Source organism: Pinus tabuliformis, chromosome X (assembly GCF_031772625.1).
Source record: "Pinus tabuliformis cultivar Carrire ecotype Pingquan chromosome X, CPIR1, whole genome shotgun sequence".
Lineage (NCBI taxonomy): Eukaryota > Viridiplantae > Streptophyta > Pinopsida > Pinales > Pinaceae > Pinus > Pinus tabuliformis.
In genome coordinates, this window is record NC_142308.1 from 710,108,434 (window position 1) to 710,132,185 (window position 23,752).

The following is a 23,752-nucleotide window of genomic DNA, read 5'->3' on the forward strand; positions in this document are numbered from 1 at the left end:
ATCATTGGCCTTCGATCAAATGATTATGCAAGTGTTCAAATTCAACTCACCTACTCACACTTGAAGACTGTATTGGTGTACCTTGAGGACCATCGTCATTATTGGTGGTTTCTCTCGTGCCTGTTAACAGTTTACATTATTGACTGGTAATTAGGTGGTTTCTACCATGTTCGACGTCAACACATCTATTCACATGGTTAGATTCGTACTTTGGTCAGGATAGAGATGAAGACCTTGGATCTCATCTGTTAAAATCCAAGTTGCGAGGAGTTATTGAGTATTCATGATTGTATACATGATCCTTTTCATACGGATGGTTGTGTCCATGTCGTGGATCCTTAGACATGATCCTTTTCATACGGATGGTTGCGTCCATGTCGTGGATCCTTAGACATGATCCTTTTCATACGGATGGTTGCGTCCATGTCGTGGATCCATAGACATGATCCTTTTCAGATAAATGGTTGCATCCATACCGTGGATTCATGTATTATATTTTGATGCCTATTCAGATGTATTATCAAGCATATGTATATATCAGAGATGTCATATATTGTATCATGTTTGATTTGCAGGTCTCCTAACAGTGGTCTTCCAAGTTCCTTGCCTTAACTGATAAAGCACTTCAACCATCACTTCCTATTCTACTTTCATGCTTTAGGGGGCATCTGTTACACAGTATTTTGTCACATTCCCAACTTTGTACCTGAAGTGTCGTCCTTTGTGCCACTGCCGTCACAAATGTCATAAAGTGACAAAAGCTGTGTAAACTCATTCACCATGAATTATATGCTCAATACATCACTAAAGAGATGGAGAACTAATGTCTTGAAGCAATTCTAGAAAAACCCTAATTTGCAAGACCAACGCTACTTTTAGTAGGCAAATCCGTGTTGGTAACCTTTTGTCTAACTAGTGACTAGCATTGGCAGCGCGACTTTTGATAGGAAAATCTGCATTGGTCCTCTTCAGGCAGTTTCTCCAAAAATGAAGCAGAAGCTTCTGTTACTAGAAGCCTCGAGAACGATGAGTTGGTAGTTGTTGGATGAAGATACGGTGAGTACTCCCATTTAGAGCCCTTGATTCTACCTTTAGGGTCTTACCTTTGGGATAAGGACATTCTTCCCCCTTTGGTGGATCTCTAACTCCCTCTCCATCACTATAAATCTGTTCTTCACTTTCCTCAATGGGTTGGTCATTATTGGTTGCCATTCTTCTGCTCGATTGTGCTTAGATGTTGCCATTTTGGTGAGAGAGGAAAGGAGAGCTTGTTAAGTTTGGCTTGGACTTGGAACCATCCTGAAGGAGGCCTTCAACATCAAGGCACCAATTGTATGCTTCCCTCTTTGATTTAATCATTAATACAAAGCATGTTTTACTTCCCATAAGCTTTTCTATGATAGTTTGCTTAGTACAATACTCCTTGATCTATTGTATAACTTACATTGGAATGCATATGCTATGATCTCTCTTGTTGTTGTCTTTTGATCTCTCTTGCAGGTATTCGAACACAAGTAATAACAAGGAGCGAGCCTGGGAGCTAAGGGATCAAGATCATCATCAAAGGTCGAGCGCATAGGAGAGATGTTAATTTTAGGTATGTTTTATGCTTAGAGCAATTTATTTCAATTTTCACAATTAGCTAATATTTTTTCCAGATTAGCAATCACATCAGCATTAAAGTAAACTGCAGATAGAACATAAACATAAATCGCATAAGACAAGCCAAGACAAGAGAACACAAGATGTGGCGCTAGCCAGGGACAAACCCCAATGTGGGGAAACCCTTGATCAATTGTTCCTATATGTTCTTCAATAGTTGAGTAGAGAGAGAGAGAGATAGTACATTTACAACAAAAGTCAACACTTTGACTTATCTAGATAAGAGCATAGATCATCTCTAAGAAGATGATACATGAGATCAGTTGAAGACAAGTTGCTTCAACTGATTCTCCAAGGTGACTCCCTCACCTATCATCGTGCTGCATCTCGTCATCATGTTGCACCTCACCGTGTTGCACCATGCTGCACCCATCATCACAATGCTAGACCCCATGACCATGTTGTACACTTCAAACTGTTGTACCTTATGTTGCACTATTGTCCCAGTGTTAGTGACATTGCCATTCCATGTTTGCCATACTATTGTCCCAAGTACCATTGCGGCACTTTGCTGCACCATGTACTAGCTGTCCCATCTAGACATGTTGTACCTTGTTGCTCCATGTACTAGCTGTCCCATCTAGACATGTTGTACCTTGTTGCTCCATGTACTGTTTCATGTACTTGTTGTCCATGTATTGCATCATGTACAGCTATACTGTTGTCCCACTGTAACACCTACAGCACACATAGATTTCCATGTTGTCACCTACAGCACACATGTATTAATGTTGTGATAATTTCAGCCACCTTTGTTGTGAACATATCTCTTAATGAGTGCTTCTTTAGGACTACTTCAGGCTGAACATAAGGGCCTCCATTAACAACATTTTAGGGCTTCATCTGAACTATATATAACAGCAGATTAGTATCATTAATAGATGCGGATTAGGGCTCCTTTCTAGGTCTCAGTAGAGCCTCCTACATACAGCTTTAGGATTCCTTGACAGCGGATATAAGGTGATGTACAAACCTGCGTTTAGGGCTCCTTTAGAGCTTGACTTGACAGTGGATTAAGGGACCCTTTTAGGCTGTGCATTGCAGCTCCCTTAGACAGCATTTAGGGCAAGGGTTCTTCTCTAGGATAGCGGCCTGATCTCTGCGGCTAAGGCACATCCTTACTGCGGCTAGGATCTCCCTTTAGGACAGCACTAGCTGTGAATAGAACCCTTCTTCCTCTGCGGCTAGGAGCCTCCTTTTAGGGCAGCGTAGGTGCTTCTCTTTGATGAGATAATTCTCCTCTAGGACAGCATCCATAGGGTTGGCTTCATTGACTGTAATAGGGCAGCGTAGGTGCTTCTTAAAAGACCTTTTCCTTCTCCACGTCTAGGGCTCTTTATGGCAGCGTTAGGGCATCATTATGGCCAGTGTAGGCCTTCTCCATAGGGCAGCGTTAGGGCTTCCTTGTGGCTGAGATAAGGGTTGTCCTCCATGACAGTGTAGAGCCTTCTAGGGAATCTCCTTTGATAGCGAAGAGTCTTTCTCCATTAGGGTAGCGTTGTCCCTTAGGATCTCTCCTCCCACCAAAACCCATAGACAAGTGGAGAGGAAGAGATCCTAAGTGAGTGTGTCCAAATGATTTTCAAGGCACCTCTATTTATACTAAAACATTGAGCACATGTGGGGTTTATTTGGTTGCTGGCCGACCTTGACGAATTGTCCCATAACACAAATAAATTCATATCTCCATGAATACTTATCAGAATCGGATGATCTTTAGATCAATCCTACACCTCTCGATGAGAGGGATCCAAGAAAAATATCAACTACCATTAATAAGATGACCCACATGGAATTTGGCCCTAGTTGCCAATTTTAACACTCCCTTTCAACTAGGGAGAAGTCCATCCGTTGATCCATATGTCCGACTGTACTATCTCTGCCATCAGTGCCTTGCACTGCTTTGCTCTGTTCTGCTCTGCTGAACTTTGCTCTACTGAACCATGAAGAAGAAGAATTATGTCTTATACCATTCTCTACTGACCCGAAGTCAGTTTTATTGATCCCAGATCAATATCACAAGAGAGTGTCTCAAACCACTCATACTGATCCCAGATCAATGGAGGTCATCCTAGCATAGGGAGTATGGTAGATACAACGATGCGTCCATCGATAGTACTATTATGGTCCCTAACCCCATTTCCCTGCTCATTGATCAGATAAGAGGTACTTCCCATGAGTCCCAGACTACATGGGTAGGATGCCTCGACAGGAGAACTAATCATCCTGTCCCTCAGTCGCCTCGGGGTATCACAAGGGAAGGCTGAGCCATTCACCCTATACACAGCACACCATTAGGGGAGGGTGAGTCGCCCTATGGTAGTGTGTTGCTCCAGTAAGTACCCCAAGCCCCCCAGAGCTCCCAGAGCTCAATGCATGCAACATGCAGGACCCTTATAAGAGGGTATCTCAACGACTCCAAGTCATTCAGAAAAGTCGCAGATTTGACCTTTCCCCAGGGCTTTGACAAAAATGTCTACAACCTGTACATCAGTCTCAATGTGATGGAGCCTCCTCACTCATCGACATACCATATCCCAGATAAGGTAGTATCTTATGTCTATCTAATGGAGCAATCATCGAATACAGGATTCCTCAACAATCGAACCACCCTTGGTTGTCACAGAGGATCACGGTGGTATTCATCATGTGTACAAACAGCACACTGAAGAGCTTCCACAACCAGGCAGCTTCATACGAGATCATACTCGTAGCTATGTATTTGGTCGTGGCGGTGCTTATAGCAACCGACTTCTGCTTCCTACTCATCCATGATATCGAAGCAGAACCCAAGAAGAACCAGCACTGAGAAGTGCTCTAGCGATCCTCCATACTGCATGCCCAATCAGCATTCAAATAATCATGCAGCTTCATATTTTCGGCAGTGTATCTCAATCCATGAGAAATTGTGCCCCAAAGATATCTCAGAAGATTCTTGGCACCAATCTAGTGAGGCTCAACCAAATATGAGCTTACCACACTAACTGCAAAACATATATCCGAACGGAAGTTCACCAAGAACATTAATGCAAATGAGTTTATGAAACTCAGAGGCATTTCCCAAATCTGGTCCGGCATCACCACCATATAACTTCTGAAAGTTAAGATCCTCGAGGTAGTCACGGGCTTGCAATTTACCATTCCACATCCTAAATCCAACTCCCTCATACTTCTACAAGTGAGAGGGTCTGCACCTATCAGAAATAGGTCGTCCTCAGAAGGTGTCGGTATGAGAGGTCTATCATCCACAACCTTTAAACAATGGTTTGGATCGGCTTCACTCTTAGTGAATCTCAGCTTCATCTGACAACTATCAATCTTCACATATCAAACCCGGGGTGTTTTTGCTTCAAGCCATAGAGGGCTTTCTTTCATCTGCACACATGAGATTCCCGATCATGAATCTCAAACCCCTCGGGTTGTTCCAAACCTATGGACCTGCTACATGAGGGGAATGGTCCCCTTGTAAGTTTTTTCTTTGATACATCTCAGACATGTACCTTCATGCTCCTTTTGAATTCAGGCATCCCTGTCATCATCTGACTCATAAACCTCTGGTGATTTGTGTCAACTGACATGGTCCCCAATGGACTTCCTGCAACTTGATACAAATTTCCAACCCTGAACCCATGAGTAAAAGCATCTTTGAAAATTCTATTTTCAAACACGTACCTTTCCATCGATGAATGCCACCCTGAAACCTTTTGACTTCCATTGCCGAAATGGACACCAGGTTCTTCTTGCGATCAGGAACATAAAAGAGATTCTTGTAAACGAATCGAGTTACCCTTATTCAATTGAGGGGCAACATTCCCTACACCCTTTCCGGGATAGGTGGCATCGACTCCAAGTATAATCCCACAGTTGTTTCCATCTCTACCAAATTCGAGAGAGCACCCTTCTATCCGATGAGGTGCCTTGAAGCACTACAATCAATAAGCCAGATTCCCAAAGAATCTAAAGGAGAGGGCCAATACAAGATAACGCTTATTTATTTTTTTAGAAACAACATTTGATTCTTCATACCTGGGGTTCCTTGCTTTCTCTGAAGAGTTAGTCATTTCCTTGATAACCTGCATTACCTGTCATTCCTCTGATCATTGAATATGTCCCTGGAATGATTGTTATCATCATCAAGTGATGTGTCCCTACCTCGGATACTCCTTCGCATTATGGCCGAACTTATTACAACCAAGGCATCTGCCTTTCCTTCCACCCTTAGATCCAGACTTCCCATTGAAGTGATCTTTAGGTAGGCCATTAGAAACTTCCGCTGCACCATTCTAATAATATTCTCTGCTTCGACTTTGCCCTCGATGAATTTGAAGAGGGATGAGGAATCCACTAATCTTTTTGTTCTTTCCCAACTGTCTTTGGTGATTGCTCTTTCACTCTTGCTTGGGCTTTGTCTTCACCTTAGCCTTGATACCATGTTAATTTTAGGTATGTTCTATGCTTAGAGCAATTTATTTCAATTTTCACAGTTAGCTCAATATCCTTTCCAGATTAGCAATTACATCAGCATTAAAGTAAACTTCAGATAGAACATAAACATAAATCGCAAAAGACAAGCCAAGACAAGAGGACACAAGATGTGGCGCTAGCCAGGGACAAACCCCAATGTGGGGAAACCCTTGATCAATTCTTCTTATATGTTCTTCAATAGTTCAGCAGGGAGAGAGAGAGTACATTTACAACAGAAGTCAACACTTTGACTTATCTAAATAAGAGCATAGATCATCTCTAAGAAGATGATACATGAGATCAGTTGAAGACAAGTTGCTTCAATTGATTCTCCAAGGTGACTCCTTCACCTATTATCGTGTTGCATCTCGTCATCATGCTGCACCTCACCATGCTGCACCACGCTACACCCATCATCCATGCTGGACCCCATGACCATGTTGTACACTTCAAACTGTTGTACCTTATGCTGCACTAATGTCCCAGTGTTAGTGACATTGTCATTCCATGTTTGCCATACTGTTGTCCCAAGTACCATTGCGGCACTTTGCTGCACCATGTACTAGTTGTCCCATCTAGACATGTTGTACCTTGCTTCTCCATGTACTCGTTGTCCCATCTAGAAATGGTGTACCTCGCTACTCCATGTACTGTTTCATGTACTTGTTGTCCATGTATTGCATCATGTACAACTATACTGTTTTCCCACTGTAACACCTACAGCACATAGATTTCCATGCTGTCACCTACAGCACACATGTATTAATGCTGTGATAATTTTAGCCACCTTTGTTGTGAACATATCTCTTAATGAGTGCTTCTTTAGGACTACTTCAAGCTGAACATAAGGGCCTCGATTAACAGCATTTTAGGGCTTCATCTGAACTATATATAATAGCAGATTAGTATCATTAATAGATGCGGATTAGGGCTCCTTTCTAGGTCTCAGTAGAGCCTCCTACATACAGCTTTAGGATTCCTTGACAGCGGATATAAGGTGATGTACAGACCTGCGTTTAGGGCTCCTTTAGAGCTTGACTTGACAACAGATTAAGGGACCCTTTTAGGTTGTGCATTGCAGTTCCCACAGACAGCGTTTAGGGCAAGGGTTCTTCTCTAGGATAACGGCCTGATCTTTGCGGCTAAGGCACATCCTTACTGCGGCTAGGATCTCCCTTTAGGACAGTGGCTAGCTGTGAATAGAACCCTTCTTCCTCTGCAACTAGGAGCCTCCTTTTAGGGCAGCGTAGGTGCTTCTCTTTGATGAGATAATTCTCCTCTAGGACATTGTCCATAGGGTTGGCTTCATTGACTGTAATAGGGCAGCGTAGGTGCTTCTTAAAAGACCTTTTCCTTCTCCACGTCTAGGGCTCTTTATGGCAGCGTTAGGGCATCATTATGGCCAGCGTAGGGCTTCTCCATAGGGCAGCATTAGGGCTTCCTTGTGGCTAAGATAAGGGTTGTCCTCCATGACAGCGTAGAGCCTTCTAGGGCATCTCCTTTGATAGCGAAGAGTCTTTCTCCATTAGGGCAGCGTTGTCCCTTAGGATCTCTCCTCCCACCAAAACCCATAGACAAGTGGAGAGGAAGAGATCCCAAGTGAGTGTGTCCAAATGACTTTCAAGGCACCTCTATTTATACTAAAACGTTGAGCACATGTGGGGTTTATTTGGTTGCTGGCCGACCTTGACGAATTGTCCCATAACACAAATAAATTCATATCTCCATGAATACTTATCGGAATCGGATGATCTTTAGATCAATCCTACACCTCTCGATGAGAGAGATCCAAGAAAAATATCAGTTGCCACTAATAAGATGACCCACATGGAGTTTGGCCCTAGTTGCCAATTTTAACAAGAAAGGTAGGCCATCCCCCTTCCTCATTTATCATTTTGATCTAGGTTATGGAAGTTTGCTTGTTTTGTCACAGTTGTTACTAGACCCACACATTGGGCTAGAGGAATCACTTCTATTCGTAGAAGGGATTGCCTAGATAACAAACCCAAAACAGTCCCAAAACAACCAATCAAACTCAGTGAAAGTCTGCGCTTGCTTCTGCAGTCAAACCTGTGGTCAGCCTGAAGTCAACTCTAGTCAACCTACCCAAATTTCCTCGATCTGTGTGCCCTCTAATGTGGCCTAGAGAAATAGAGATATTCAAACCAAAACGCAGTCAAAGGTGGTCAAACAGTCCTTGGTCAACACTGGTCAACGCCCAGAAATTGTCTTGCAATTCAGCCCAATTAGAAAATGACTTTTGTCTATCTCACGTGTGAATGATACAAGGTATTATCGCAAGTCTGTTAAGAATTATGGGAGAATAATAGCACCTCTAACAACATTACTAAAGAAAGATGCATTTTCTCGGACTCTGGAAGCGACTAAAGCCTTTGAACATCTTAAAGAGGCAATGTGCCAAGCACCGGTCTTAGCTATGCGGGACTTCACAAAAACCTTTATTGTGGAATGTGATGCCTCAGGAAATGGAATTGGTGTTGTTTTAATGCAAGAAGGAAGACCCATTGCTTTTAAAAGTCGCCCAATCAAAGGAAAGTATGTACACAAACCTATTTATGAGAAGGAAATGTTGACAATACTACATGCACTAAAGCAATGGCAACCTTACCTAATGGAAAGGCATTTCAAAGTAAAAACAGATCATGATAGTCTTAAATACTTTTTGGAACAAAGATTATCTTTAGAAGAGCAGCAAAAATGGGTCACAAAGATGTTAGGGTATGACTTTGAAATCATCTACAAAAAAGGGAAGCAAAATGTTGTTGCAGATGCACTCTCAAGAAAGGATGAGGATGAGAAAGCATTGCTTTGTGCCATTTCTATTACCCAACCAGATTGGATAACCGAAGCGAGGGATGAATGGAAGAATGACAAAGAAGTGTGGACACTCATTCAAAAGTTGCATCAAGATCCCAGTACATCTTATACATTTAGTTGGAAAAATGATTCATTATGGTACAAAGATCGTTTATATCTTTGTAAGGATTCCCAGCTCAAACAAAAAATAATTATGGAATTGCACACCTCTCCCTTAGGAGGAGGGCACTCGGGATTTTTATAAACTTACCACAGGGTTAAGAAGGAATTTTTTTGGGATGGCTTTAAATCTGATATTCAAAAGTTTGTGGTGGAATATTTGATTTGCCAACAAAATAAAGTTGAAACAATTAATACCCCAAGTCTATTTCAACCTTTATCCATTCCAATTCAATGTTGGGAGGTTCCAATGGATTTTATCACAGGTTTACCCAAGTTCGAAGGAAAGAGTGTCATCATGGTGGTAGTTGACATACTTACCAAGTATGCACACTTTTGTGCATTGTCTCATCCATTTAAAGGCAGTACAATTTCTACTGCATTTATGGAAACAATTCAAAAGCTACATGGAAACCCAAAGATTATTGTAAACAACAGAGATCTCATTTTCACTAGAAATTTTTGGACGGAACTATTTTCTTGTCTAGATACTCAATTAGCTCATAACTCTTCTTATCATCCTCAATCTGATGGGCAAACTAAGATACTGAACAACTGTTTGGAAGGATATCTTCGTTGTTTCGTATTTGATAAACAAACACAATGGGTCAAGTGGTTACCTCTCGCTGGATGGTGGTATAACACTTCCTTCCATACTACAACAAAAATGACCCCATTTATGGCACTTTATGGATATCATCCACTGTCCATCACATCATCTTTAAGAGAAAATTCTAATGTTCAAGCAGTGGAAGACCACATCGAGCATCAACAAAAAGTTCTCTAACTCTTAAAGGATAACCTGACTTTGGCGTAGAATCGAATGAAACAAGAAGCAGATCAGCATCGCAGCGAAAGAAATTTTGATGTAAGCGACAGGGTATTTTTACGACTACAACCATACAAACAAATGTCCCTCAAGCAAGCTAAGAAGGATAGCAAACATGATAATAAAATGCAGATAGAACATAAACATAAACATAAACAGTTTAAGACAAGCCAAGACAAGAGGACACAAGATGTGGCACCAGCCAAGGACAAACTCCAATGTGGGGAACCCTTGATCAATTCTTCTTGTATATTCTTCGATAGTTCAACAGATAGAGAGAGATAGAGTACAATGACTTAAAGTCAATACTGACTTGCCAAATAGGAGATCTGACATCAAAGATCTTAATCATGAAGTTGACTCAATGAAATTGCAATTCTGGCACCAACGGCTGAAGACTGCAATTCTGAATACCTCTCACTATTGTTCATGGACTGAGTTTTGATTACAGGTTAGGGCTTCAACTGAAACCTACAGCGACCCACTACATAATTTGATGCGGCTTCCTTCCCCTTATCACATCTGGGAACTCGCTCTCCTTCCCAGCCATAACTATCCCAGAAAATCCTTCTTCTATTGCGGCCTCCCTTTTATAAGCTCCTATCCTCCACGCTGATTGATCTATCAATCAAAACATTACCAAAGAGTCATCTACAACCACCTTGCTATTGCCTCCTTGTCATGATTTCTGTGCTTTACTGTTGTAGCTTCTTATCTCACGTTAGGGCATCCAAAAACCCTCCAAAAATCTACCACAACAGTCCTCCAATCACTGTGTTCCCTTGTCACCCTTTGCTGTCCTTCTAGGCTTCCAATCTGCTGTTGTATGTCCCTAAGAAACCACCTCAAGGCACCCTACAGATCTTGGATCTGCTACAGCACAGAGTTTGACACTTGGACAAGGGTTTACACCTTTAGTTTGGGCTGCGGTGTCTCCTTAGGAGCTACGGCTAGGTGAGAGGACCCTTACTAGGTCTCTCAGCCTCTCAACAAACCTCCACGCATGTTGCTGTAACATCATCACCTGCGGCCCAAAACAGAATACCCAAACACTGTAATTAAGCACATAAAACCCTTTAACCTTACCTCTGATCTGTGGTTTTGTTTAGCAAGGGAGACATGCCACAAACTGCCCACAAGTCTGCTCTTTACGTACCGTCTAGCTGCGGCTTTCTCCACAGAGAGATCGAGAACCTCTCCTAAACTTGGCTGCCCTCTCCTCATCCTTGCCTCAGATCTGCACTTCAAACGCAGAGGTGTTCTTAACGTTTTGATGCTCTTCTTGGATGTGTGTTGAGTGAGGGAGAAAGAACATCTATATATACTAATCAGTGGGGGTCAAGAGACGTGACTATTGGATTAGGTGAGCCGACATATAGAAGAGGCTGACCTAGATAATTTGATCATAATCAAAATAAATTCATAACTTCATTTGTACATGTCGGAATCGGATGATCTTTAGATCAATCCTACACCTCTCGAGGAGAGGAATCCAAGAAAAATATCAGTTGTCATAAATAAGATGACCCATGTGGAGTTTGGCGCTAGTTACCAATTTTAACAGAACCATCCAAGAATTGTTCACTTATGTAATGTAAAGGAGGTTTCCCCCTCGAAGAGGATAATTTTTAAGCCGTTGATCTATCAATTTGTGAGTTGGTTGCATAACAGATTCTCACCACTCACATTTCATGTAAGTCAATTTCTTCAACTCTCACGTAAGATTCACACGACTCGGTTTTCATGTAAGTCGATTTCTTCAATTCTTCAACTCTCGGGTAAGATTCTCGTCACTCAATTTTCATGTAGATTATACAATTATTAATGAATTTTCTTTTACTTTTATCAATAAATGGTTATGAATTTCTATATATAATTTATGTATGGTTACTTTTGAAGTTTGAGCCATTACACACTCGTATAAAAAGAGGACATAAATATCATGAGAATATTCAACTGGCTTATTGCATATTCTTCCAATAGATAAGGGAGATAACTATAGGAGAAAAACACTTAACAGCTTTTCTTGCAGGGAATGTTGTAACAACAAATTACTAGGGAATTGGAAATAACATTTTGGACAAAGCAAATGAACCTTAATACATCATTTCACTATAGCCTTAGCATCCAAATGTTCATTTCTACCCAATTTTGTCTCACACAGTTGATCAATTCTTAATTGTTCACAGATTTGTAGTCATGGTCTCTATCTCTGTTTCCCTTGATCTAGTTCAGTGTTTGCGGCATAGAATCATTATAATTTTGTCCAAATGACTGAGTGTTCAGCGCATAAGGTAATATGAGTTTGCAGCACTATTGATGCAAGTTTCTTGCATGATGCGCGATCATATTCAAAATTATAGGTTTAAAACAAAAACAGGAATGGAAAGTGTTGACACCTAATCCTCTGCGATTGGGTGAATGTGGAATGTGAACATTCATCAAGAAGATGAACTGATCAGTCACATTCATGTATATAACAATAGCTACCTAATGAAATAAATGAATCAGTTTTTCTGCCAAGTCTGGAGTTACTCCTAGTCTAACATGGTATCAGAGCAAATCCTAAGAATAGTCGTAACTCCCTTCATCTCTGCCACTGCGTCTGTCCTGAAATGCTCTGCCTCCATTGCATTGCATTCATCTGATTATTCTGTCCATAATGCGCTGCCCCCGCCTGTCTGTCAGTAGCATCACTGTTGAACGCTGCTCTTTTTATTATACCCTCTTTAACGGTCACTGTTGAACGCTGCTCTTTTCATTATACCCTCTAGCAGAAAACTGGCGATTCTGAGCTATTCGACGGTGAAAACTGAATATTTCGAGTCTTTTTGGGAAAGACTTGTCCCAGAAGCTGTCGCGGAGCCGAATGAGGCTTTGAACGGTCTGAACGGGTCTTTGTGGTTGCTGGTTCGGTTAACCTTGTACAGCTGGAGATAACATGGTATTGAAAGGCATTTGGACGGCGTATTGATCAGTCTTGACAGTGGCATGAATTGCCAGACACAGCAAAGGTAATGCGTGTTGAAACCTTGTGAAGAACTGTGGTTGATTGTAAGTTGGGTAAAGGATTCCATATAAATTTGGAGCATCGATTCTTTGCCGTGGCAATCGATACAAGTTTCGATCCTTCGCTGTGATGATTGAGTGTATTTAACGCATATTTCAAAGTTGAATATTTAATCTGCTTTTATGTCACCCATTGCACCAAGCTCTCTTTCAAAGCCACGTTGTTGATCAATGCTGCTTCTAAACCATTTTACTACCTGTTTTGGTTTCTTGAGAAACGCGGTGTCTGGACCATCTCCTGTAGAGAAAATAAGCAAGAACATGGTGTCGTCTGTGGGAAGAGAAGTGGAAACTGAATTCGAATTGCGATGAACTAAACCCATGGACGTGTTGCAATCAAGGCTGTGCGCAGTGTATACCATTCAAAACGTTTGTTCATAGTGTTGAGTATTGTGCAGTATCATTCAAAACTTTTAAAGCGTTTATATATTGCGCTGCTTTCAAAGTAGTATTGCATGATATATTGAAGTGATATATTGATACATTGAAGTAATATATTGAAGTGATATATTGATACATTGAAGTGATATAGTGATATATTGCGCTGCTTTCAAAGTGGTATTGCATGATATATTGATATATATTGAAGTGATATATTGAAGTGATCCCTTGCGCGTTTTTTTCAAAACATAGTAGTATTGCATGATATATTGAAGTGATATGTACAAAGAAATGTTGATGCTTCTATCAAACGTTAGAGGAAAATAAAGCGCATAAGTCTGTAACATAAGGATTTTTTTTCCAGCAGAAGTATTTTTACAGAATGCATTCAATCATCTCTATGGTAGGGATAGTTCTCACTGGCAAGGAGAACTATCCTGAATGGTCCCGGATGATAAAACACACCCTCATCTTCAATGAGTTGTGGAAGGGAGTGTGTGTCGGAGAAGGAGACAATGACCCAGTACAGCCTACATCAGACAAAGAGCTCGTCATTTGGGATAACAAGAACAGCAAAGCATATGCATTAATCGCAGCATCTGTAAATGAAGAAGTAAGTCGCCATATTTCATCATATTCAACTGCCTTTGAAGCTTTACAAAAGCTCAAAGAACTCTATGACTCACATTCTGCACTTGAAGTTGTTCAGCTCATGATTAAACTCTTCACTCTTGAACTAAAAAATAATGATCCTCTTGCTCTTGCATCTGAAGTAAAATCCATAATGCATGATATCAAATCCACTAAGGTGGAGCTGGATATCCCTCTTATTGCTTTTCTCAAGGAACTCTATCCTACTTACTCCAATTATCTTGAGTCTTTACAAGCAAATGGAAATCTTAAAAATATAACCTTTGACTCTCTTGTGAAAAAGTTTGCTGAAAGAGAGAAAGCCTTTGGAAAGAAGACAGTCCCTGAATCTTCTGAAGAGACTGTTTGCCTTGCTCATAAAGAAAAGCATCCTGCTCAAGATTCTACAAGAGGAAGAGGTGGACGAAGAGGAAGAGGAAGATACTTCAGAGGCAGGGGGGGCAGACATTCTCAAGGAGAAAAAGCAGATCTGCATTGCATTCGCTGCAAACGAAATGGTTCACATGATGCTTCTACATGCAAGCTACCATGGGACAAAATTGAGCAGAAAAGAAACCAGCAGAAAGGTAAAATTGATGATACAGACAAAGGTAAAGCACCTGAATCCGCTCACTATATTGAGGCACAATGTAACATTGGAGTAAATGAAGATTTGTTTAATGCTTCACTTGCTTCTTCGAAAAATGATTGGTTGCTTGATTCAGGAGCAACCTGTCATATGACTCATAGGAAAGATTTTTTTGAAGATTTCACTGACAATGTTGATGGAGCAGTATACTTTGCAGATCAGTCAAAAATCAAGCCATCAGGGCTTGGCACAATCAGACTTAAACTGTCTGGTCTTCCAGACTTTCTTCTGGATCATGTTCTATATCTCCCACAACTCAAGAGAAACTTGTTGTCCTTGGTCCACATCCGCCAGCAAGGTCACTCCATTCATATGTTTGATGGCAAGCTTGAGGTAAGAAAAGCATCTGACCACTCACTTGTCATGAGGGGAATAGAAGAAGAAAGGCTTCTCAAACTGCAAGGAACCTCTGCTCATGCACATCATTTCTCATATATTTCTCATCATGAAGAAGGTACACTTCCATCAAGTTTATTATGGCATGCTAGATTTGGACATTTAAACTATGACAGTCTCCGCTTATTGAAGAAAAATGGTGTTGCTGGTTTGCCTACAATTCCTAGGAAACATAAGCAATGTGATGCTTGCATTCTAGGAAAGCATAGCAAACAGTCTTTTCATGATTCACATTCAAGAGCACATAGGAAGCTTGAACTCATTCATTTAGATTTATGTGGTCCAATGCATGTTCCTTCTGCAAATGGAAATAAATATATCATGACATTTATTGATGATTACACCAGAATGTGTTGGGTTTATTTATTGAAGAACAAATCTGATGCTTTTCAAACATTCAAGAATTTTCATAAATGGATTGAAAATGATGCACAATCTCATATTGGGTCTATTCGCACTGATAATGGAAAAGAATATACATCAAATGAATTTGAACACTATCTTCGCCAACATGGGATTAAACATCAAACAACTGTGCCTTATAATCCCCAACAGAATGGTGTAGCTGAAAGAATGAATAGAACAATCTTGAATATGGTACGATCCATGCTTTTCTTCAAAAATGTAAAGATAATGTTTTGGGCTGATGCTGTTCTATGTGCTGCATATATAAAGAATAGATGTCCATCTAATGCTATAAGAAACAAGACTCCTTATGAATTGTGGTATGGACATGTTCCTTCGGTAAAACATCTCAGGATCTTTGGTTCCACCTGTTATGCTTTGATACCAAAGGTACATAGAAACAAACTTGGTGCTAGAAGTCGTAAGTGTATCTTCCTGGGGTATTCAAACACCTCTAAAGCATACTGCCTCTATGATGAAGTAAATAAAAAGTTTGTTGTATCTAGAGATGTCATTTTTCTTGAATCATCCAAATTTGACAATGTTGTTGAGCGGCAACTTGATCGCTTGGACAGATTCGCAAAAACGAAATCATTTCAAGAATTTGATAATCAAATTCCACATCTTAAAGGGGGGATTCCTATACTAGAACAACATGTGGAATCTTCTTCTGAAGAACAATCTCCTCTGCATGAAACTCCAACAACGGATGATGCTTTAAGTGATGTAATTGATAGAATTGGGAGACTCAATCTTGATTCAGTCCCAACTCAATCAACAGAGCAGCCTGGACCATCTCAGATTGGTCCCCCAAAGTGGCTGACAAAGACACTTGAAAGTGTTCATCCTGATGTTCTTGGAAAAACAGGAACCAGAAATTCAAACCGACAAAATGGAGGTGATGTAGATGACTCTAATTCACCTGTTGATATGGATGTTACTTATGATTGTGAATTGAACTTGTCTACAGATTTTGAACCAACTTCCTTCAAAGAAACTGCTTCTCATGATGAATGGAAAGAAGCGATGAAAAAGGAGTATGATGCCCTCATAAAGAATGGCACTTGGAAGCTGGTTGATCCTCCATTTGGAACCAAACCAATTGGCTGCAAGTGGGTCTACAAGAACAAGTACAAAGCTGATGGCTCACTTGACAAGCACAAAGCTAGGCTTGTGGCAAAAGGCTTTGCACAGAAGGAAGGGGTCGATTATGAGGAAACTTTTGCCCCCACAGCAAAATGGGCCACCATCCGGACACTCTTTGCACTAGCTGCTCAGAACGGTTGGAAAGTCCATCAAATGGATGTAAAAACTGCATTCTTGAATGGAGATCTAAAAGAGAATGTTTTTATGTCCCGACTCCCAGCCTGAAGGATTTGCTGTGAAAGGACATGAACATAAAGTATGCAAACTTGTGAAGTCCTTGTATGGCCTCAAACAAGCATCACGAGCCTGGTATGAAAAACTAACTGAGCATCTTCTGAAACTCAACTTCAATCATTTTGATCTTGATGATGCAACTTTATTTGTCAAGAAAGTTGGCAAAACAGTTGTATATCTTGTGGTATATGTAGATGATCTTTTAATGACAGGGAACAATGAAAGCTATATTGCATCCATAAAGAAAGAATTAGGAAAAAGTTTTGAAATGACTGATTTGGGCTATGTTCATTACTATCTTGGCATTGAAGTAACCCAACATCCAAAATCCATATTTCTTTCTCAAAAGAAATACATTGGAGATTTGTTAAACAGATTTGGCATGACAGAGTGCAATCCTCTTTCTACTCCAATGGAACAAAACTTAAAGCTCACATCTATTGAAGGAAAGGAATTTGAGGATGCAACAAAGTATAGACAGCTTGTAGGAAGTCTCATCTACCTCACTACTACCAGACCAGACATTTCATTTACTGTTGGAATCCTCTCCAGGTTCATGCAAAAGCCTTGTGAGGGACATTGGTCTGCTGCAAAAAGAGTTCTAAGGTACTTGAAGGGAACTCAAGACCTTGGAATCAAATATACACAGGTGGACGACTTCAGCTTGATTGGATACTCTGATTCAGACTTCGATGGAAACAAAGAAACTGGAGTATCTACTTCAGGATATGCTATGAGTCTTGGATCAGGAGCTGTCTCTTGGAGATCACGCAAACAATCAGTTCCAGCAGATTCCACAACAGAATCAGAATACGTGGCAGCAGTTGAAGCAACGAAAGAAATTGTGTGGCTCAGGAAAATTCTTGAAGATTTGCAGGTAAAACAAGTACAATCAACTCCACTCATGATTGACAACACCTCTGCAATAAAGTTGGCCAAGAACCCAAAGTTCCATGATCGTACAAAGCACATCAATACTAAATATCATCTGATCCGACATCATGTTGAGGCCAAAACAATCCATCTTCGTCATTGTTCCACAAATGAGCAAATTGCAGACATCTTCACCAAAGCGCTTGGAAGAGAAAAGCTTGAAAGATTCAGAACGATGCTTGGACTCACCAACATCCCTTCAGATTAAGGGGGGAATGTTGACACCTAATCCTCTGCGATTGGGTGAATGTGGAATGTGAACAGTCATCAAGAAGATGAACTGATCAGTCACATTCATGTATATAACAATAGCTACCTAATGAAATAAATGAATCAGTTTTTCTGCCAAGTCTGGAGTTACTCCTGGTCTGACAGAAAGGAAGCACCTTTAAAATCTCAAAATGCATTGTAACCAGAACAAATGGAAAAGGATATGTTGTAACAAAGACAACATGTAAAGTTAACACATAATACAATGTTACAAACTATATCAAGGTCTTCAAACCTAATGCTCGAGTGAACAGGGCAAGTGACATACCGTCAATGGACGATAACGGCTCAGAGAATATGTGCAAGCTGAAACCATGATGTGCACTAACATTAAGACTGCACTTTTACCAAATAACACAATAAACAGCCGAGTCCCTATCAATATGAATGCCTCAAACAGAGCCTTTGCTCAGTGATAGAAACAAAAAATTGACAGTGACTGATTATTTATCCACAGCATCTGTAAGAGATGAAACTACGATGTGAACTAACCTGACAAACTGCAGTTTGCTTGGGAGGAAAACAAAAAAAAGACAGTAATTGACTGTTTATGCAGAGCATCTGTAAGAGCTGAAACTATGATGTGAACTAGGAAGATAAAAAAAACAACCTGAACCCTATAAACGTAAATGCTCTGAAGCAAAAAGAACGGGCACATACTGTGAATACTAGTGAATTGTTGGTGATTTCTGGCCATGTTACTCAACCCAATCTTAATTTACAACGTTTCCACCCACCTACATACATTACTCATGGAGAACACTTTTAGAGTTGTGCGCATAATCAGGTGTTAAAATGCCGAATTCTTTAAATGCATGTCCAAACAATCACAGTGATAAAATTTGGAATCAACCCTGCATCTCAAGCAAACAAAACAGATAGTTTACGCATTGATAAAATCGCATACATAGGTTAAATCCAACAAAGGGGAGGCAAACAAAATTTATGAGACCTATTTGACCTGTTTGCCAGCCCCTCCGAAACAAAAGCGGATGGACATTAAATAACAAACATGAAAGGAAGGTCGTTTCGAGATAAAATCCATACAGCAACACGGGTGGGACTACTGGAACAAGTTTACAACAAAAAGAAAGCCCGGTAGTGCTACAAATCAGAAATTTATTTTTACGTCGAATTCAATAGAGAAAGGGTTTTACGGAGGAAAAGGAAAACCTGCGTACAAGAGACCGAACAAGCTGTGAATAACGATTTGGCCCTGACTGCCGTTTTCCGCCTGGTGCGCCAAACTCGCGTCTCGTGGACAGCTTGATGAAATTGTAGAGAGACTTAGAAGGATGATGACATATTACGATGATAAAGTGCATTTCTAGTCAAGCGTAACCTTAGGCTTTGAGAAATCGACCCAAACTTCTCACGACCGACCCATTGTAAGGGGACAAGATCTCATGCTCTTTTTTCATGTCGTGAGGTTTTCATTATAAATTCCATATTAATGTCAACAATGTGTAAGTGGTAGTAGTAAGTTGGCATTGTTATTGATTTTGCTGGGCTAAGAGTTTATTTTTCTCGGACATAAGGAAATAGATTAATGGTCCAAAGTCCAGAGGTATCTTGCAGGAGTAAAAACTTGCCACCTTAAGGACCATCAACACGTAATTACAGGTGGTGTGGTTTTCCTTAAATAATAATGATGAGTCAACTTGCATTAGAGGATAGCAACCAGTGATGGTTGTCCACATTCTTGATTTGACAATTGAATTATGATAAGTTTTCTCACTCTTTAAAAAAAATGTGAGTTGATACTAGTAAGATAACTTATGGGACAACTATACTGGGGCACTAGCTACATCTCACACCTGAATATTTGATCGGGAAGATGAATTATTGTGGGTACACTCCAAACACGGATCATATTCACCCAAAGTTGGTTATTTATATATCATTGCCTCAAATGAACCTGACATTCAGTGTTGGTGGTGGAAGCATCTCTGGAAGTTGAAAGGACCAACCAAGGCAAGGATGTTACTATGGTGCATACTGGAAAATAAATTACCTACTTGCGACAAACTAAAAAAGCATTCCTTCCATGGCCCAACTTGGTGTGCTTTATGTAGAGAATCTGAGGAATCTGTTGAACACTTATGTTTAACATGTCAAGTGGCTTGTCAAGTTTGGAACCTAATTTACCAGGGGTTCTCCATAAATATTAAATGGAAGGGACAAAACCTCCCTCAGGCTTGGGACAAACGATGGAACGAGGCAACACCAAAAAAGTTATAAAACATACCTCTGATTACATGTTGGGGCATTTGGATTAGACGGAATCGAAATATTTTCTAGAATAGTACTTTCTCTCCTGAACTTACAGCGGCACAAATCTTGGCGATATATAACCTCCTTCTTGATGATGTAAATACACATGGCCCTCGAACCATTATCGCGGAGTCTATTGATCATTCACTCGCCTGGGCATATTTTGATGGCTCCTCGTAGCAAGGTATATGCGGAGGGGGCGTTGTTCTTCACCTCAATGTCTCTCATCATTTTGAATTAAAAAGTTGGACCGGGTCAGGGTTCAAACAATTTTGTAGAGCTATACAGTTTAAAACTTCTCCTCCTTTTCTCTATTGAAAAAAAATTATTGGCACCTTTAGGTTTTTGGTGACTCAGAGGTGGTAGTTGACTAGTTTAATCAGAAATCCACATGTCTCTCTCTCACACACACACACTCAAAGGCATTTTGGATGAAGTTATGTTGCTTAAATCTCATTTTGATTCCATTTTGTCAACATATTTACACGGAGCAGAACTGTCTTTCAAATTGACTATCAAAAGAGGGCTCGCAGCTAGCGTTCGATGTATGGCATGTGACATAACAGTGAAGGCTAGAGAATTATCAGTATTATCATCGCCCATTTACCGAGGATACATTAAACACATCAGTCAGACAGTGACGAATATTTTGACATTTTGCATACATGATCGTAGTGACGAATATTTTAACATTTTGCATACATGATCGTAGTGACGAATATTTTAACATTTTGCATACCTAACTCATCACAGTGGATATGGCAGATTCACAAGTGATATTTGTTGATTTGGGTAGCTTGGGAGGTACTCCAAGCCCTGGGGATCAGGGTTTGGAGAGTAAAGTGCCACAAGGGTCACTTGTGGGCTTGGAACCCAAGGATGGGGTTTTGCACTCAATCATGTTTGGGGCAATTCCAGTTGCACATTTCTACATGATATGGCATGAGATGAGAGAGGGCGGAAAGGAGAATCCAACGCTTCAAGAATCATCGAATTCTGAGTTGTATAAGTGGGGAAATGAATTTTTGAAGTTGACAAGTAATTGTTGGTTTTCAAGTCATGTAGGCTTGAAGTAAATTAGTCCAATAGATGTGTCTCTTCAACTATTCGTTGGAGCCCCTCTTTTGGCTATAAATAGAGGATGATGTGATGTGTTGAGCACATCCAAGTGTGCAGCATTTCCTCCAAGAAGAAGGACTCGGTGGAGAGAGATAGCTCTGGCTTAGCCGCAACACAGAAAGGTACATGACAACAAGGATTTGGGTGATTGTTTTAAGGGCCAAGACAGGATCCGAGGTGTTGTTCTCAAGTGCGGAAGAGGCAGGCAGCTAGGCCGAGTGCAGGAGGAGCAGAACATTGTTGTTGGAGGACTGTTTGGGCACCATTCTTGGAGGTTGAGGCTACAGGATAGTTGTTGTGCTAGGTCGTAGGCCATAGCACATAGCTAGGGACTGCATGAGGGCTGTCAAATGTGGATACTGCCCTAAGAAGGAAGCATGGCATGGGAGGAAGCTTTCCAAGGTGGGCCGCAACCATTAAAGTGCTCGTTTGTTGACTAGGGGTGTGTTTAGGGCTGCAGTAAGTGCCCTAAACAGGACTACAACAAACAACAGTATGCAAACATAAATGATCGTAGTGTTTTGTGGAGGAACGTTGGGTCGAGAGGTGACCGATTTGGATCACATTGACTTGCAGCTTGTTGGTGTCGTGTGGAGGACTTTTTAAGGAGGTGAAGATTCTTCCTAGGAGCATAATCGACAGTGTAGTATTGGGAGCCATTGATTTGATTGGAGGGTAGTGTGTTAGCTACCCAAAGTAGCCCTAGAGTAGCATACAAGAAGTACGTTGTTTGGTGCATGATTGGGTGAAGTATGTAGCCTAATGGGTAGCTCTTTGATGGACGAAAGAGGCTACTAGAAGGCATATTGGAGCTCGGAAATTAGGCCTACCCAAGTAGCAGACTTATGAGCCTGTGTACATGCAACAAATGTGACATGCAGTAATGTTAGGTGGCAGACCTCCTGGAGTCTTGATGTGTTGTCCTTTGAAGGGCTAAGGAGCAGCTAGTGAGCAGTACAGGAGTGAAGGACCGACAGGACAAGATATGACATCAGAGTCTGTGCAGTGAATTTTGTTATTGTACCTTGTATACCATAAACTGTTATATTATTCAGATTTGGTTTAATATAATGAAGATTGGGTTGTAAATTATTGTCTAATATTCGTTAAAAAATGGGTATACTTGTGTACATGTGATTTACTGCTTTATATTTTCCACTATGCAAAGTAGTTCTTGTTGAAATTCTTGGTTTGGTAGTGTCAGAGATTCTAAGGTTCTAACCTAGACCCAAGATCATGGAAATTGAACATGGTATTAGAGTGTGTCTGAGCTAATTTGGAAGTAAGTAAATCAGAGTTGTGTGCAACGAAGTACAGCGTGAGAGGGAGTTAGTCACATTGTAAGTGAAGGGCTCACTACAATGTCAAAGTTGCAAGCAGGTCTTCAGTATGAGGACAGGTTGGAAGGGTTGTCCAACTATACTCCTGTTGTGGCCAGCAACACCCCACCCCCTTGTTCATTTAAGTGTTGTCCAAAATACTAAATGAATGGGGACCCTTAGTTAAATTTTAGGAAAAAAGTAAGAGTTTCCTTTCTTCAAAATAAGGTTACCATCGTAAGTTTAGAAAGGTCCTTTGAATATTTTTTTGACCTAAGCCTATGATAAGGGAAATATCTTTAAAGTCGCGTTGTAAAAAAGGTAGGAAATGCCTCCATTTCTCTATAATATCGGTATGCGCAAGACTCTAGTGTTAAGCATAATATCGCATCGCAATAAAGTGATACTCATAAGGAAAAACTTCAAGATTTGTCGATCTGCGATAACGTCGATCGCAAGATCGCATATCGCAGAAATGAGCTGGCAAGATTCGGCAAACATTAAACTTCTGCGACCTGCGATGTTGCGATCACTGCGATATTATGTTCGCGCGATCTGCGATGGTGCGATTTGCGATGGCGCGATCTGCGATGTTACGTAAGCAAATCATAAATCACTTCATCACGAATCTTTCGGGCACGCCATTCAAAGAAAAGCCACTTACCATAATCTGACTCAAGATCATGTGTTTTTAATGATAGTAAATGAATTAGTTGTCAGCTATTAAATGAAATGAGGACGCGTGCTTTTGTAAAGAATTACTTCACGTAAGGTGGCATATTTGATATATCTGTTGCATTTAAAACTCTCCCATCACCTTTCTTGATCAGTCATTTCCATTTCACTCGTAATTTGCAGGAACGAAGAGCTAAGACGATTCAAAGCCAAACGCAGGAAGAAATGGGAAAGAAAAATAAAGCTCAAGGCTCTGAGGCGAAGGAAAAGACGAAGGAGATGGCGCCTTTGTATACAGAC

General features: G+C 40.6%; 1 protein-coding gene across 3 annotated transcripts in view; it reads right to left on the reverse strand.

Annotated features, from left to right (window-relative positions):
• Positions 1–19,431, reverse strand: part of EMB1687 (ribonuclease P family protein / Rpp14 family protein) — an 82,431-nt gene extending 63,000 nt beyond the window's left edge. Inside the window, exon 1 of one of the 3 annotated variants that reach the window (XM_089447054.1) lies at positions 19,239–19,431. The gene's annotated coding sequence lies outside the window, so the exon portion shown is untranslated. The remainder of the gene's footprint in view (positions 1–19,238) is intronic. The other 2 variants (XM_089447053.1, XM_089447052.1) reach the window with 2 other exon arrangements.
• Positions 19,432–23,752: the final 4,321 nt, after the last annotated feature.